This window comes from Macrobrachium nipponense, chromosome 1 (assembly GCF_015104395.2).
Source record: "Macrobrachium nipponense isolate FS-2020 chromosome 1, ASM1510439v2, whole genome shotgun sequence".
NCBI classification, from domain to species: domain Eukaryota; kingdom Metazoa; phylum Arthropoda; class Malacostraca; order Decapoda; family Palaemonidae; genus Macrobrachium; species Macrobrachium nipponense.
In genome coordinates this window covers 189,392,197-189,408,179 of record NC_087200.1, presented here as the reverse complement: position 1 = coordinate 189,408,179, position 15,983 = coordinate 189,392,197, and the positions used below count along the sequence as shown (strand labels likewise).

Genomic DNA, 15,983 nt, shown 5'->3' with positions numbered 1-15,983 from the left:
AGAAGTAAAAAGTGTAAAAGTGTAACACAATTCAAATAAATGTTATAAAATCTTTAATCAATAAGTCACTCTTCTACAGTTTTCATTATAGGCCTTGTTGAACTCAGGGCGTAAGAAAACACCTAATCTAAGCTACAAAATATATATAATGATCTCTGAGCTAGTCATATGATAGCCTAAACTTTAGTTTTAATATAAACTTATTTTCAATTGATTAATAACCTTCAAAAATTTAGTACAACAAATCATGTGATTTACAATTATCAGAATTTTCATGAAAAAACATTCACACATTTAGCTCAATACAGTGCTTTTTTTTTTTTTTTTTTTTCTTTTTTTTTTTTTTTTTTTTAGGGTACTACACTGTTCTTGCTATGAAATATCATGACTCATGAACAATGATAACATTTTCTATACTGTATATGTATGGATAAATGTACAGTATTTATTATGCACAGATGTTTGTACACAAGAATGACACAGTGCTTCATTTAAACAATCTCAAATCAGTACCAGCATAATCATACCTTTCTATCTTTATTTTTGGTTATATTTTCTATTTTAGCACAGAGTATAGAGTGCCAGTCTTCACCTTTCCTCATCCAGAGGAATTTTGTTGGAAGATCTTGCAAGTGCTCCACTCCATCCGTAATCGGAGGAATATCAGCCTTTTTTGTACTGCCTCTGGAATTTTGCTGGGATGCTGTTGCAATGAAACCCCTTATTGCATCTGAATTTCTGAAACATTACAAAATTTTTTGTAAAGTAATTTGCATTTTTCCTAACATACAAACCTGAAGGTCTTTACATGGGATTTAGCTTGTGGATGCAAGCTGGAGCTGGAACAGCTATTTAACTTTTAGGCAAGGCCTTTAACTACCGACGGTAGGGGGAAGCCCCACCCACCCATTCATCAATTTGAACTATGCATTGCCTTTTGGCCCAGGTATCAGAATGAAAGGGTGGCTGAGGTGGGCCGTAAATGTATGACCTTCAGGTTTGTATGAGGAAAAATACCAGTTACTTTTAAAAAATATGTATTTGTTCCTAGACAAATATAAACCTTTGGTCTTTACACAGGAGGCTTACCCATTTGAGGGAGAAGCCTGAGTAAATCTCTGAACTGACTGTTGGTTCTGACCACCCAGGAAATACCTTCCTCTTCTGGAAGAGCAGAGGAAGGAGTCCCACACCTCTAGCTTGTTGGACATAGGGATGTTGCAACTGCTAGACTTCTAGGCTTGAAGTAATGAGTTGTCATTATTTTTAAAAAAGGCTTGGAACAATCCAGTGTCAGAGACAACAAACTTAATAATAAGACTAATGGGTTTGTTTTTTTGTCTATCCCACTCTCCCCTTGTCTAGAGGGTGGAGGACATGTATCCAAACCATCTCCACAAGATGAAGGACACAATGCCCTCATCATGTAGTCACCTGCAAACACGTCCATCCGCATGTGACAGCTTGTTACCTTATTATTATCAAAATAGTTTAACCAGCTCTTTCAAAGGCTTAATGATAAGCGAAAATCGCCAATAACCGGAAATCGCTGATTTTTAGCGCTGATAACTGGTTAATGGCACCTCTGTTGGGTATGTATCAGCACCAATACTCTATTATCAGCCCCAATAACTAAAAATCTGCACATTTCAGCGCCAAATCGCCAAAACTAGACAAGCGCTATAAAACTGGAGTGCTGATATTGGGGACTGCATGTACCGTTCTAGGCTGTAGGCCAAGCACTGAGACCAATAGGTCATTCAGCATGGTGATGAACAAATAATATGAAATTTCAAAATTGCACAAAGGCATATGCTTTTACACGCGAATGCACATATGCAATAAATACATTTACATACACACAAAAAAGGAATACATATTAAAATTCAGAAAATGTTAAGATTTTTAAATGCTGTAAGTTTTGTATTTTCATTATTTACTTATCTTTATATTTTTATCTGTTAAATTACAGTTCTTCTTGAATATTAAAATTGGGATGACTGAAAATGTAGAAGATTCTGACAAAGTTTCCTTCGTCGATTTGTTTCCAGAAGTTGAATAGTATTTATCACTGCTGGTTATGTTTTGGACATTCACACAATATGTTTGACAGTTATCACAGCATTCTGTGCATACAGGAAGAGGGTTATGTGGACTGTATCACATGAGTATGGCCTATTCTGAGACATATCAGAATTACAGGATTTTAATATCTGCTTCAGTTTATTATGTATAGGTTCCTAATTCCTTATATTTTGCCATTTATTGGCAATAATTGTTTTTATTTATCTTGTCATAATCAGTAATAAGGTTGTTTATATTTGCTGTTGATATGTGGATGCTTCTTTAGCTGCTCTATCAGGCCTCTTCATTTATTGTGTAAGATATTTTCTTTATCATTTTTATGGCTAATGTGATTGCACACAGCTCTCCTGTGAATATTGAGGTATTGCTAGGTAGAGAATGAATACATTTTTTTTTGGGTTTTGGGATACTGCAGCACATCCCACTCTGTATTTTGATTTAGATCCTTCTGTGTATATTGTGTCATATGAACTTTTCGTTTTATATGATTTATAGTTTTTAGTCTGCTTATTCTGGGGTATATGTGCTACTTTTTTATAATTATTTCAAGTGAGTACAATTCTTCACTTCATTCATAATCCATTGTGGTAGTAATAGTATTACTGTTGAAGGTACATACTTGCATATTTATAATCAGTGACCAAAAAAATCTATAACTTTAATTGGGAAAGGTGGTGAATACATGCATAGTGGATCCCCAGTATTCACAAGGGATGTGTACCAGACACCCCGGTGAATAGTTAGAATCCGTGAATACTTAGGACCCCCTCTAAACCCCTATAACTGCCTATCTTGAAAGTTCAATGTATACTTAAAGTATTATGCTACATCAAATATACCTTTGAAATATTAAGAGAGACGAGAGAGGAGAGAGAGACGATAACAGAGAAGAGACGAGAGAGAGAGGACGAGACTGAGAGAGAGCGAGAGAGAGAGAGAGAGAGGAGAGACTCCCCATTGAATGGTAACATTTTTGACCATGAAGAGGGAAATGATCTATGAATTATTTAGTGAATACATAATATGAGAGAGAAAGAGAGAGATGATTAGGCATTGGCAACAATTTGCACCCATGGCCACACCACCAGGTAATGTGACATTTCTGACAGCTGTACAACCCCTCTACCCTTTTCACAAATTGGCAAAAGACTGGGAAAATTATGTTCTTTAATTTTAAAAATAACTTTTTGTATAGAAATGCATAAATATTGTAATAACATTGTATTATTTATTATTATTATTATTACATTTGCTCTATCACAGTTCTCCAATTCGACTGGGTGGTAATTATATTGTGGGGTTGTCGGGTTGCATCCTGCCTCCTTAGGCGTCCATTACTTTTCTAACTCTGTGCGCCGTTTCCAGGATCACACTCTTCTGCATGAGTCCTAGAGAACCAAATCATATTGATTTCCTCCGTCAGGAGAAGTTCTGCTTTCTCCAGATCTGAAATTCTTGGCAAAGAATGAAGACCTTCAGAACAGATGGTCTCCATGGAAGTTGTCCCTCTTCCACAGGACCCATCATTATGTCCAGTTATTACATTAAAATCTTATCTTGACAGAACTTTCTAATAGGTCTTCAGGTCCTCTTTTTATTAGAGAGAATGGTGGAACCACTTCCTTTAAGGCCAATCAGAAACAAACAAATTCTTTATTTTATTAAACAAGCTAATCCGGATTCAGTTCCTCAGGTCCATGATATCCGAGCAGTGGCTACCTCAGTTAATTATTTTCATCATATGAACTTCGATGATCTCAAAAAGTATACGGGTTGGAAATCTACAAACAGTATTTAAACGCCACTATCTAAAGTCTCTTGAGGCCCTTAAATATTCTGCAGTGGCTGCCGGGAACATTGTCTCCCCTGATACAGCCTAATTATGTATTTTGTAATGTTGTATATTATTAATTATCATTGATTTTGCTACTAATTACCTTTTGGTACTCCCTCTCACCTACTGCCTCGCTTGTATTCCTCCCTTTTTGCCTTTTTGTTACGACTGGATTGCTTATCAACCCACTCCTGTACTTGTACATAGTTCATTCATTTCCATGTGTTATTATATTCATTACTGTGTGATTTTCCTGGTAGATGGTATGAACTGGTCATATATATACTTTATTTATTTACTTCTTGTATTTTGTTATCCTTAACTTGGATCATTAAAACAATGATTGTAAGAAAATTTTATTTTTCCTTTTCATATAAAATTTTTTGTCTTACTCTCAATTTTACCAAGCTTGTATGGCCAATTCTCTGTTACTATTTCACTGGGCGACACAGGTCAATCCCAGAAAGGGATTTTGACAAAGGAAAAATCTATTTCTGGGTGAAGACCTGTGTTGCCCATTGAACCCATCCCTCTCTTTTTCTTTCCTCCCTACCCTTTAGCTTGGCCCAAGCTTGGGTGTGTATTTCAGGAATGAGGGTTCTTGGCAGAGGTAGTAGTGACGAGCGGAAGGTAGCCGTTGTAACCGGCACCTCTCTGGAGGGGATTTTGAGAGAGAGAGATCTAATTGGCAAAGTATCTGTGATAGTGGCTTCCACCCGCCCCTGATGCTATACCGCACGACCCCGTGAGGGTGATTTGATCCAGAGGTAGTACTCGGCATTCCATATTGCTTTTTTCTCTGGTATATTTAGCATTTATTTTATTTATACCTAGAAATGAGTGCTATAGAAACATTTCACTGGGCGACACAGGTCAATCCCAGAAATCGAATTAGCATGCCCAGAACATGGCTGCTCAAACGAAGTCTCACATCCTTCTTTGGCCCAAACAAGGCCCTCTTGTATGAGTCATAGAAGACAGTCTCAGTCCTCTCAGAAAGATTATTGAACTCATGAATGAGATCAATAACCTCCATGTAGGAAGAAAGAAACTCCTGACTCTCCCCATCCTCTGGATCCTGCATTGAAGTTCAAAGCATTGAAGTAGAAGGCCTAGAAAGATCTGTATCACTTCCTCTGGCCACTGGCGAGCTCCTCCTTGAAGGAAAAAACGTCATTCTCTTCCCCTTGAAGGACGTCTGTAAATGAAGGAACACGAATGTGCGTCCATCTCCGACCAAGAAGAATCATGTATGCAACTGTGGCAATGATGAACAATGTATGTAAGACCATCTGGGGAGGGAAGGAGAAGCTTGAAATTCTCTGCCTAGATGAGTCATGACCCTTGATTCGGAAGGCGAATCATGAATGTAGGATCTCCTAGGAGAGCGTGACAAGGAACACGTAGGTTCTTGGAAATTGGTGAAAGACATCTCTCACCATCATGAACAGATTGTAGAAGTAGTGCCTCTGTGATGAGAAAAACATGGCCGTCACTTGAAACATCATCCGTGGACGTGATCCTTATGATGAACTCAAAACAGGTCGAGAGACTTCCGAGGGGAATGAAAGGAACGATCATCTTCCACAGGCACATGAACACCTCCAATTGATTGGCAACCACCTGGGATGTGACATCATGGCACCAGGAGGAGTTTGACATCAAAGGAAACTGACAATGCTGGGAGTGATGTCACAGTGTGCATTGGACTCTTAGCCTGAGTTTTAGGCCTTGCTGATGGCGAGATAAAGGGTGACCAGGATGAGGCATAGTTAAAGATGGCACCTTGCAAGGTGGCAGCACACACGACCCCAAAGTAGTGGAGGCTGGGATGAGGGGATTGCTGGGGGAGCCGCAGCTGGATGGCGCGCAGCATGAAATGGGACACCAGGCCTTCCAAGAGGTGACCCCTCATAGGCCTAAGGAGGCCCACACAAATGCCATTTGTTTGAATTGGTCTCTGAAACAAAGGAACAAGATGGTGCTTCCTCCTCCCTCCCAAAAGGGACTTCTCTCCCTGCAAAAGAGATGGGGGTGGGCAGCATTAAACAAAATATCACCCTGAGTAAACTCCTGATGCTCCCAAAGACTAATCAATGAAAGAAAAGGAAGGAGAAAAGGCATCAATGGATGAGGATGCAGAAGGAAAAAGTCTCAAGGAAGAATAAGCAAAAGCAACCACTTGAGGAGGATTAATCCTTCCCAAGATGGACATGTAGCACATCCTACGATGCTCCCTCTTCTTGGTAAAGTTCTCCCACTGCATAACAGCCCAGGCATGGATTGTTACATTACAAAAATTAGCACAACACCTACTGCAATGTGTGTGGGGTCAGTTCAAGGTGGACGCTAGGAAGCATGAGCACAGGAACCCTCATAGGCTGGGACACATGCGTTTGATGTACCAGTGAGTTACTTGTTAGAACCAATGGAGGAATCCATATATCATGCAAATCACACACAGACACCCAAAAAACACCAAAAAGCAAGAAGGAATCACAGGCTATCTAAATAACCGGCTTTGGAGGGGAGGAGGAGCAAATGGGAACATCTGCTTTTCGAGCTGGTTGAAGAAATGGCAATTTGTCAAAAATTGCATTTTTCCTAACTATACAAACCTGAGGTCCTTTTACAACAGGAAGGTAACTAGTGGCAGCTGGAACAGTCGTAAGCTTCGAACAAGGGAGTTCGGTAGTTAACTGCTTGTCCGACAGTGCACGCGCAGCACGACTGGGAGGTGAAGAATCACTTTTGCTTTAGATAGGCCCAGGAAAAAATGCAGAGTGAGGGGTGGTTGGCATGAGGTGGGACTATATGTAAAGGACCTCAGGTTTGTATAGTTAGGAAAAATGCAATTTCGACAAATTGCTATTTGTTCTGGTACGTATACAAACCATCGGTCCTTTTACAATAGGAAGACTCACTTCTTGGTGGGAGGAATCTGAGTCTTAAGACAGACTGTGTTCACCCAACAATTGGATTGCCTCCCCGGTCGTAAAAGAGAGGGAGGTATCCTTGCCTCTGCCCAATTGATCGGGGTATGTACCGCAGGATCATGGTCAGTCCTCCGAACCCAAGTAATAAGAGGGAGGCCAAGCATACCTCTTAAAACTAGCAAGCAAGAACTTGTTCCTGTTGCAAGAGGCAACATAAAGTGGGTTTGTCTCTTGTTGGCTTCCACTTCCACCCCCTTGTTGGGGGAAGTGTTGGATATTCCACTCCTATCCCTAATGAAAGGGATAGGATGGGGCTCAGTCGAGTAGCTTACCTGCATCTTATCCTTTCCAGCAGGGTGAAGGCCGTGTCCCTCTGCCCACAGGTAGAGGGGAGAAAAAGATGGGGAAGAGGACCAGTCCACACTCTCATTCACTCATCCATTCTACAGTCACACCAGGGATTCGATGCTGTTCTGCCTGCTAGGGGCTGGGTTAGCTACACAACGTGTTGAGCAGCCACCACGGTCCCAAGGAAAAAGTATCCCAAGACCTGTGGGCAATATCCCGTAGAGGAGGTGAAGGTGGTCTGGTTTGGCCCAGACCCCTGCCTTCAGGACCTGCGGAACGAAAGGGAAGGACCAATGCTTCTGACTTCGTGGGCTCTCGGATGAAGCGTACGAATGTCGTCGCTACCATCAGCTTCGTACGCCCTCCTGATCACCTCACGCAGCCAGAAAGAAAGCATGTTCTTGGATACTTCTTTCTTGGTCACGGCCCCGGTGCTAACGAAGAGGCGTTGACACTCAGGCCTGAGGTGCCGAGTTCTCTTCAGATAGTGTCCATAGCGCCCTCACAGGACATAGCAGCATCTCATCCAAATCATGTTGGTGAAGTCCAATAGGGAGGGGATTGTGAAAGACTCAAACCTGTTGTCAGGGATCGACGGATTCTGAGTCTCAGCTACGAAGTTCGGGACGAAATCGAGCATCAACAGATCCCCGATCCCCTGGTTATGTTTAACGTTGATGGACAGACCATGAAGTTCTCCTACTCTCTTCGCCGATGCCAGGGCCAACAAAGGAAGAGAGTCTTGAGGGTCAGATCCCTGTCTGACGACTCCTCGGAGTGGCTCAAAGGACGAGAGTCACATCCCATCCCGGGGGCCTGAGTTCCCTGGGTGAGCAAGACCTATCAAAGATCCTCATTAGCAAGGAGATCTCGAATGAGTCCGAGATGTCCACTCCCCTCAGTTTCAGGACCAGGGCCAGGGCGGCTCTATATCCTTTGACTGTGGGGACAGAAAGGAGCTTTTCTCAGCGAGAAATACGAGGAAATCTGCTACCTGCTGAAGAGTGGCTCTGAGAGGAGACAGACCCTGTCTACGACACCAAACCACGAAGACGGCCCACTTTCCCTGGTACACAGCTGAAGAGGACTGTCTGACGTGTCCAGTCATTTCTGTTGCTGCACTGAGAGAAAACCTCTAGCTCGCAAGAGTATGGTGGATAACATCCAGCCGAGAAGATGTAGAGACTGGACTGCTCGGTGGTACCGTTCTACATGGTGGCTGGGCGGAAGGAAGGTTGTGCCAAGGGGGAATCTCTCTCGGTGCTTCTGCAAGCAGAGCCAGCAGGTTCTGGATACCAAACGGCCTGGGGTGGGGCCATTTGGGAGACCACCAGGATCATCTTGAGATTCGGGGTGGTCCAGCACTCCACTGATCACCCTTGGGAATCCACTACTGGATTCGCCCCCACAGGATGAAGAGCCTTTCCGTCACGTCCTGGTGTAGGGACCTATTTGGTCCCTATTCACCTGATCCCGACGGCTGAGCTTGTCTGCTACTACATTCCTCTTGCCTGGAATGTAGCGGCTGACAGCTCTACTGAGTGAGCCACGGCCCACTCGTGCACCAGCATTGTCAAACTGGTGCAACGGGAGGAACACTAGGCCCCCGCCCCTTTTGTTGACGTATGCCACTACTGTGGTGTTGATGGACTGGTATCTGGAAAATCCGTCGCCTTCAAATCCACTGAAAGCATGAAATCGTTCTCCTTAATGGACTCAGCACGGAACGTGCCGTTTCCATCGTGAACCAGAGTCTGGCGAACAAATCGGTTCAGAGGAGAGAGATCTATCACTGGGCGCCAGCCCCCCGAAGACTTCTCCATCAGGAAAAGGCAGCTGTAGAAGCCCAGTGATTGATCCCTGACGATCTCTACAGCTCCTTTTGCTCAGCATGGTCTTGGTCTCCTGTCAAAGAGCTAAGTCCTTTGATGTTCCAGGAACACAGGTTTGAAGATGGACCGGGTTGGAGGTGAGGTAGCCGAGATTCGAAGGGTAGTAGATATCCCTCCTGAGGACGTCTACTATCCAGGTTTTGGCACCGTAGCACTGCCATGTTGCCCAATGGCTCGCCAGGCACCCCCCACTTCTGGCAGCAGGTGAGGGGAACGCCGTCCCTAGCGTTTCCCGCTCTCTTCGACTTCTTCCCTGCCCCTCCTCGTGAAAAGGAGGGCTGGGAAGGGGGGCTGGTGACAACCTCCCCTGGGAGAAGTTGAAGGCAGAGTTTTTCCTCGGGGCTTAGACGGGACAACCTTCTTAGCAGTCCAGTTCGAGGCTGCCCAGAAGCCTTCGAAACTGCCTGGTGTACCAGGCGGTCACTGTCATCAGTGCGCCGCCTTTCCACCAGCAGCGTCCACCATCTCTCCTGGGTACTCGGGTAAGGACTGCATCCCTACGCTAAGTACCAGGTTGGCTCACAGGTTTACCATCTGGTGGGCGAGGTAGGAAATGGCCCTACCTCCAGACTGGCAAAGTCTCCTGAAAGCCGAGTCCCCTTCAGGAGTAATATTCTTGGAGGTGGCTTGCGACCTTAGACACTGTGAGGGACCACAGGTGGATTCCAGGCTAGTGCCTGCTTACTGGGAGAACCAGAGGTTCTCCGACAGGAGCTGCTGCAGAGACACTCCTGGAGTTTAGCCTGGCTAGCTCCGGGTTAACCTGTTTGGGCGGCATTGGATCTTCTGAGGCACGTAGAAACGCCGCTGTTGCAGTAGAGGAGAGGAAGTAGCTTCGACAACCTGCCAGACTTCAGCGAACCCTCCTGTCCCGAGACAAGCGAGTCAACTGGTCCAGCAATGAGTCGCCAGCTCATTTGCGGCAGACCCACCGTCGTCTGGGTTCCTTTTTAGGTCCCCAGAACACTCGAGCCGGGACTGTGGGCTCAGAAGGTGGGAGCAGCAATCCTTCCCCGAGGTCGTACCGTGCCTGGCACTTAGGGCGTCGTGGGAGGAAGTTGAAGGTACAGGAGAGGAAGACCATGACGCTCCCCCCCTCGCTCACCGGGCAGAACCAGTGGGTTTGGGGGGCTGCAGGCGATCGCCACGAACTGCAGGCGATCGCCACAAACTGCAGGCCTGGTCGCGCCGCTCACCTGTGGTGAGCGGCTGGACCGAGAACAACGGCCCCGGTCTCGTCGCATCAGAGGAGCTGCTGCTGGTCCCCCTATCCATCCGGTCCTGGTGGAGCGGCGGTCAGGGGACCTGCAGAGACCACTGTCGCATGAGACCGGTGTGTGTCCTGCGGCGCATCAAACCGCTGGGACCAGCCAAAGCTGGTTCCTGCGATCAGGGGGCCTCTTCCCAGCCTCAGCCCATGGCCGGTCTGAGACCATCACGTCAACCCTGGCTACTACGGTAGGCCGCTGCAAGAGGGGCTGCTGGCCTGGCGCGAGTCACCTGAGCGGCTCACGCCAGCCTTCCGCTCCGTGCTTGCTCCTGGCGCCGAGCGAGCTCAGACGTCTGGGCCTTGGCTGCATGGTTGCCCGTGGGCGACCGTACACTCGGTACCTTTCTCGCGAACGAGAGGCCGAGCCGGAACCCTGGTTTGTTAGTGGCAGCGGCCCTAGCACCAGGCTAGGAAGTACCGGTGTTAGCCGGTACTCCTCTGGTCCCCGTCTTCTTTCCTTGCGGAAGAAAAGACGGGCCCTGTTCCCGAAGGAGCAGGAGGACCGCGGAAGGACCCATGTTCCCACCGGAGTGGGATGGGCCCTTTAGAAGTTCCCGAGGAGCCTTTTTTAGGGGGGGGTAGGAGGCAGCCTTCTTCTTCCTCGGCTTGGAAGGCTTGGAAGTTGAAGGGGGAGAGGTGGCAGCAGGAGACAGAGACGACGACGACACCTTCCTCCTCTTCTTCTTCTTCATCAGCTCCCTCAGGACAGACGTCAAGTCCACCATCCAGGATGGAGCCGGGGCTGCTGTTGCCGAAGCAACAGAGCCCAGCTACACCTGTCGGATGGACCAGCATCTGGGGAGGCACAACAACACGGGCTGGGACGCGACGGCAGGTGCTGGGAACAGCAGGAACAGCAGGAACAGCAGCAGCGGCAGGTACGGCAGGCAGCGTAGGCACTCCAAGGAGGCGGGGGGGCAGGAGCCAGCGACATCCTGGGTACAGGCGGCAGTCCAGGGGCGAGCTCTTTGGGCAGCGGAAGTCCGGGGTTGCAGCACGAAGAAACCCAGGCAAGGCGTGGGCACGCCCCTCCTTGGTACGACAGCATCGGCCCCTGCACGGCGGCCGTAGGTGTCACCGACATCACGTGGGGGGTATAAACCAGGTGAGGCAGGGGGCGGTACCCTGGGGTCGAGATTCGTGGTGGTAGTGATGGTCAGCGCTCCATGAGTGACCAGCTTAGACTCCAGATGCTGGAGCAGCCCCTGGATACTTGGCACGCCCCGCCTGTAGTCCCAACGACATCCACACCTGACCAAGGTTGTCCCCCCGTATCCGAAGCACCTGAGGAAGCAACAGTCAGGTACACAGGTTAGGGGGTTCCCCCTTGCACAAAGAGGGGGGGGGGGGCGAAACCCCACCTCGAGCGCACGGAAGACCCCAATACAGTTGTACGTCGGGGTAAACTAAGCACCCTCCTCTTACGTCGACAGATCGGGCGAAGAGAAGACCTCCGAAACCCCCCCCCCAAGAAGGGAAAGGCGCTATACATGGGAGCTGAGCCGGGGGAAGGAAAGAAGACGAAGTATCGGTTTACCAAGGGAGTCGGTGGGAGAGCTTTCCGACATCTCCTTGGCAGGCCTTCGCTTCTTCCTGCCCTCGTACAGCACCCACTGCACCTCCAACAGTGTTGACAAATATTGCACAGTTCGGCCCAAGAGCACTCATGCCCTTGGCACAAGCACACCAGAATATGCGGATCAACCTCCAGGAAACTGAGCGAAAACGCCCCACACTTGCAGCCCTCCACTCCTGGGGCACACTCTTACGGATTGATGGGGGGGGCGAGGGGCGGGGCCGGGATAGCTCCATTGAGGGTTGATCCATAATTAAATCAATAATGAAAAAATGAAAAATAGTACTTACAATTTCACTTTCACTACAAACAAACCAAGTTGGAGAAAAATTCACACAAATGCAAAGCGTACGACGATGAAGCGGGCAGAGAGCGATGGTTGAACGACGTCCTCCACTCACACGGCCAAAGCAAAAGTGATTCTTCACCTCCCAGTCACGCTGCGCGTGCACTGTCAGACAAGCAGTTAACTACAGTACGTACTCCCTTGTTCGAAGCTTACGACCGTTCCAGCTGCCGCTAGTTACCTTCCTATTGTAAAAGGACCGATGGTTTGTATACATACCGAAACAAAGACTGAAAGCGTATTGGGGTTCAAGCAGGGTTTTTTGGTTGGGACCCCCCCCCCCACTCTCCACCTCTCTGTGCCTTAGATGCCACAGATTCCCTTGCCATATACAATATTTGGTTGTTATTTTTTACTGGTTACCAGCTAGCACAAGAAGATTTATCCTATTGCTATGACCGAAGGTTTGTTCCACATAAGAACAATTAACTGTTCAGTTTTATAAACTTAATGTCCCTGTTCTCTCTTCCATTAACACTAAATAACTCTCGTTGCTGGTCTGCTGTGGTGAAAGCAATCACCTTGAAAATAAGGGCGTGAATGCATTGTCAGGAAAGTAGGTTTGGCAAAGAATGTAGGAACTAAACAAGTGCACCTGCCTACTCCACCCAGATAAAGACACAAGACTGTTGTCTGACATTTGTGAGACTGCAGTTACAGCATCTTGGACTGCTTTGATTGAAACTTGGTGTGCAGTTCTGGTATAGCAGTGCTTGTGAAGAAAATTGAGTCATCCTTGTCAGATTATATTGGTGCAAGTGTTGACACTTAGTGAGGTGTAATGGATGGTCAGAATTTTATGGAGGTGCTTGTACTTCAGGTTTCATGGAATGAACTTAAGCTGTCGTTCACAAGTTCTGTCTGAATGAATACTGATGATAGCTTTATAAGCACATCCCCCAACAAAATTTAAAAGCAGATCGCTATGACCAAAATGCACTATGCATCCAAAATGAAAGCAATTTCATTTAAAGATTTATCTGTCATAAGACTGAAGTATTGTGGCTATTCTGAATTCAAGAAAATTGCCTTTAGGTTAGGGTAAACATGATGGCCATCATAAATTAAATATGTAGTAGCGGATTGACTGATTGATTGTAGGTAGGTTTTGGTTCAGTGAATTATTGTCTACAGGAATTCAAAGTTAACCTGTGCTGACTGGAAAATTTTGTTAGTAAAATTAGTATAAAATAAATCTGGATTAAGTAATGATTGCATGACTTAGTCCCCAAGGCTAATGAAATGAACCACTGCTCTTCCTCTACACCGCTCAGCTAACTTAACACTGTTCCTAAGAGGAAAGAAAACCACAACAATGCACATTTCTTCATCTTATTGCTAAAGCATTTCAAGGGTCTTGTTGATGGTTTCCTGAGTTTGACACCTGTTTCATATTGTCCTCTACTCAAGTTTGAGTTCCATAATCAAACTGCAAATAAGAAAGCATAGAATTTAAAGAAAAATGTAACAAGTTATAAAACTGACTGTAAGGTATCATACTCCATATAAAGCATTAAAAAGCCAGTTGCCACTCATGCTGTCTGCACATGACCCAAAGTACTCCCATTTGAATCAGAAAATTGTTGGAACTTTCTGATCATGGCTTACAAAGTACTTATAACAAAACAGAATTAAGAACACTTCAGTGATTGATTAAGATTACCATTCTACTCAACCAGGAGGTCTTAATGGTATTTAAAATATTTTCAACAGTAACCAATGACAAAGTTATGGGGAAAAAAACACTTGTAGGGTTCATTACTTTATCAGTGATCTGATTTTTGCTTGTTAAATGCTTACCCAATTAAAGGAGAGGCTAAATATAAGCACACCCCAAGATGGCAAACTTTAATTAAGGTTGGCTAATTTAAGAAAAAACAGATCAATGCAAAGAGGAAGATATACAAATGCACATGGTCTAAGAAAAAATTATAAGCATTTTTCTGTACTTTCCATGGGAAGTTGACAGTGAATATTTACAACCCTGTGTAGGGCCTCTTTTCCAAGACACTTGTAAAAATATGCTAATTTTGCTATGTTATAATTGTTTTTTCTAATACTTTATTTTATTTTATTAAATTATATTTACAACTCAAACAGTATCATAACAGATAAGAACCAAAATCAGTAATAAATTCTGGAGCACTATATATTTATTGTAAAGTAGTTTAAAAGATTTACTGAGATAGGAGATGCAATAACTTCTTGTTAGGTATACAGTGGACCCCCCTTATTCGCGTTCTCTGGATTCGTGGACTCACACATTCACCGATTTCTCTCGGGAACGCCTTTCCCCGCATTATTCACAGGAAAAAAAAAAAAAAAAAATTTGCATATTTGCGGTATTTTCTATGAGAAATAGCGACAAATGCCTGGTTTTTTTTTTTATCAATTTCATCATAAAATGCCCTTTTTGTGATAAAACTATTTAAAAAACCAAGTATAAACATTTTAAGTGAGTTTTTCTTGAGTTTTAACTAACAAGATAGGCCATTTTCAGCGTTTTTATAGGGGTTCCAACTATTTGGGGTTGGTTCTAACTATTCACGGGGGGGTCTGCCTATGCATCCCCTGCGAATATGGGAGGACCACTGTACCCATTTTTTTACAAAATACTACCATTATTTCTTGTACTGTACTTTTCTTTGCAAATTACAATAATAGCTGACATACTTTCATAAAATTTAAGAACTAAAACCAACAGACATTCCTGGTTGTATTTATGAGCAAATAAATAAGACATCATGGGATTCCAGAGGGGTGATACATTCCCAATCAAGTCACTAGGCACACTGATCCCTCCTCTGCCCTGTGCTGAGCTACTACAATTGCCATAATACAGTTTTTTGGACCATTGAAGTGATCTGAACATCTTTCCTGCTAAATTCATCCAAAACGTATGGCACATAATATTAAAACTCTATATATATCCCTTCCATCACTTAAAAACCTGTTACAGATCCTCACATGATCATGCCTGTCCATAAAGGGTTAATAAATCACATAACAACCTTTCTGATTGCATGAAGAGTGCTGAACTTTCAAAAGTAATATCAGATGCATTATTATAATACTAATAAAAATTTACCAAACCTTTGGTGGTGATAGTATACTGCTGTTGCTGTATGTGGACATAAGATATACTTGTTCTCTGCATACACTGTCTTCATCGTTGTGGTTATTGCTGTGTCACTAACAACCATAGAATCTGCAAGAAACAGGTATGTGTAGCTTAAAGAGTTAATGCCACCTCTTGCCTACAAATCCCTGTCACGCTCAGGTATTCGTTGTTTTGGAGTCGGCATCAATCCACCTCGACCTTGATAACTGTGTAGTGCTTTTGTCACACGTAGCCAGTTTATGAATCTTATCACATCACTGTGATTTATATATATGCATTAAGTTACAAATGGCCTTTAATATTCAATTCGCTCTACCTCATAATTAATATATTTTCATAAATGTTAACCGAAGGGGAATTTATTAGGTAATAATTTAGTCTCGGCTCACGGGCACAAACCTAGGAACCAAGAAATCAGGACGTACAGAGAAGCACTCTACCCACACAGCTATCACAGTAGGTACAAGTTAATGCCGCCTCTCACTTACAAATCCCTGTCGCACTCAGGTATTTGTTGTTTTGGAGTCAGCATCAAACCACCTCGACCTTGATAACTGTGTATAGTGCTTTTGTCA

General features: G+C 44.8%; 1 pseudogene; it reads right to left on the bottom strand.

Moving 5' to 3' along the window:
• Positions 1 to 327: 327 nt before the first annotated feature.
• The window catches only part of LOC135219938 (threonine synthase-like 2), a 59,985-nt pseudogene continuing 44,329 nt past the window's right edge, over positions 328 to 15,983 (bottom strand).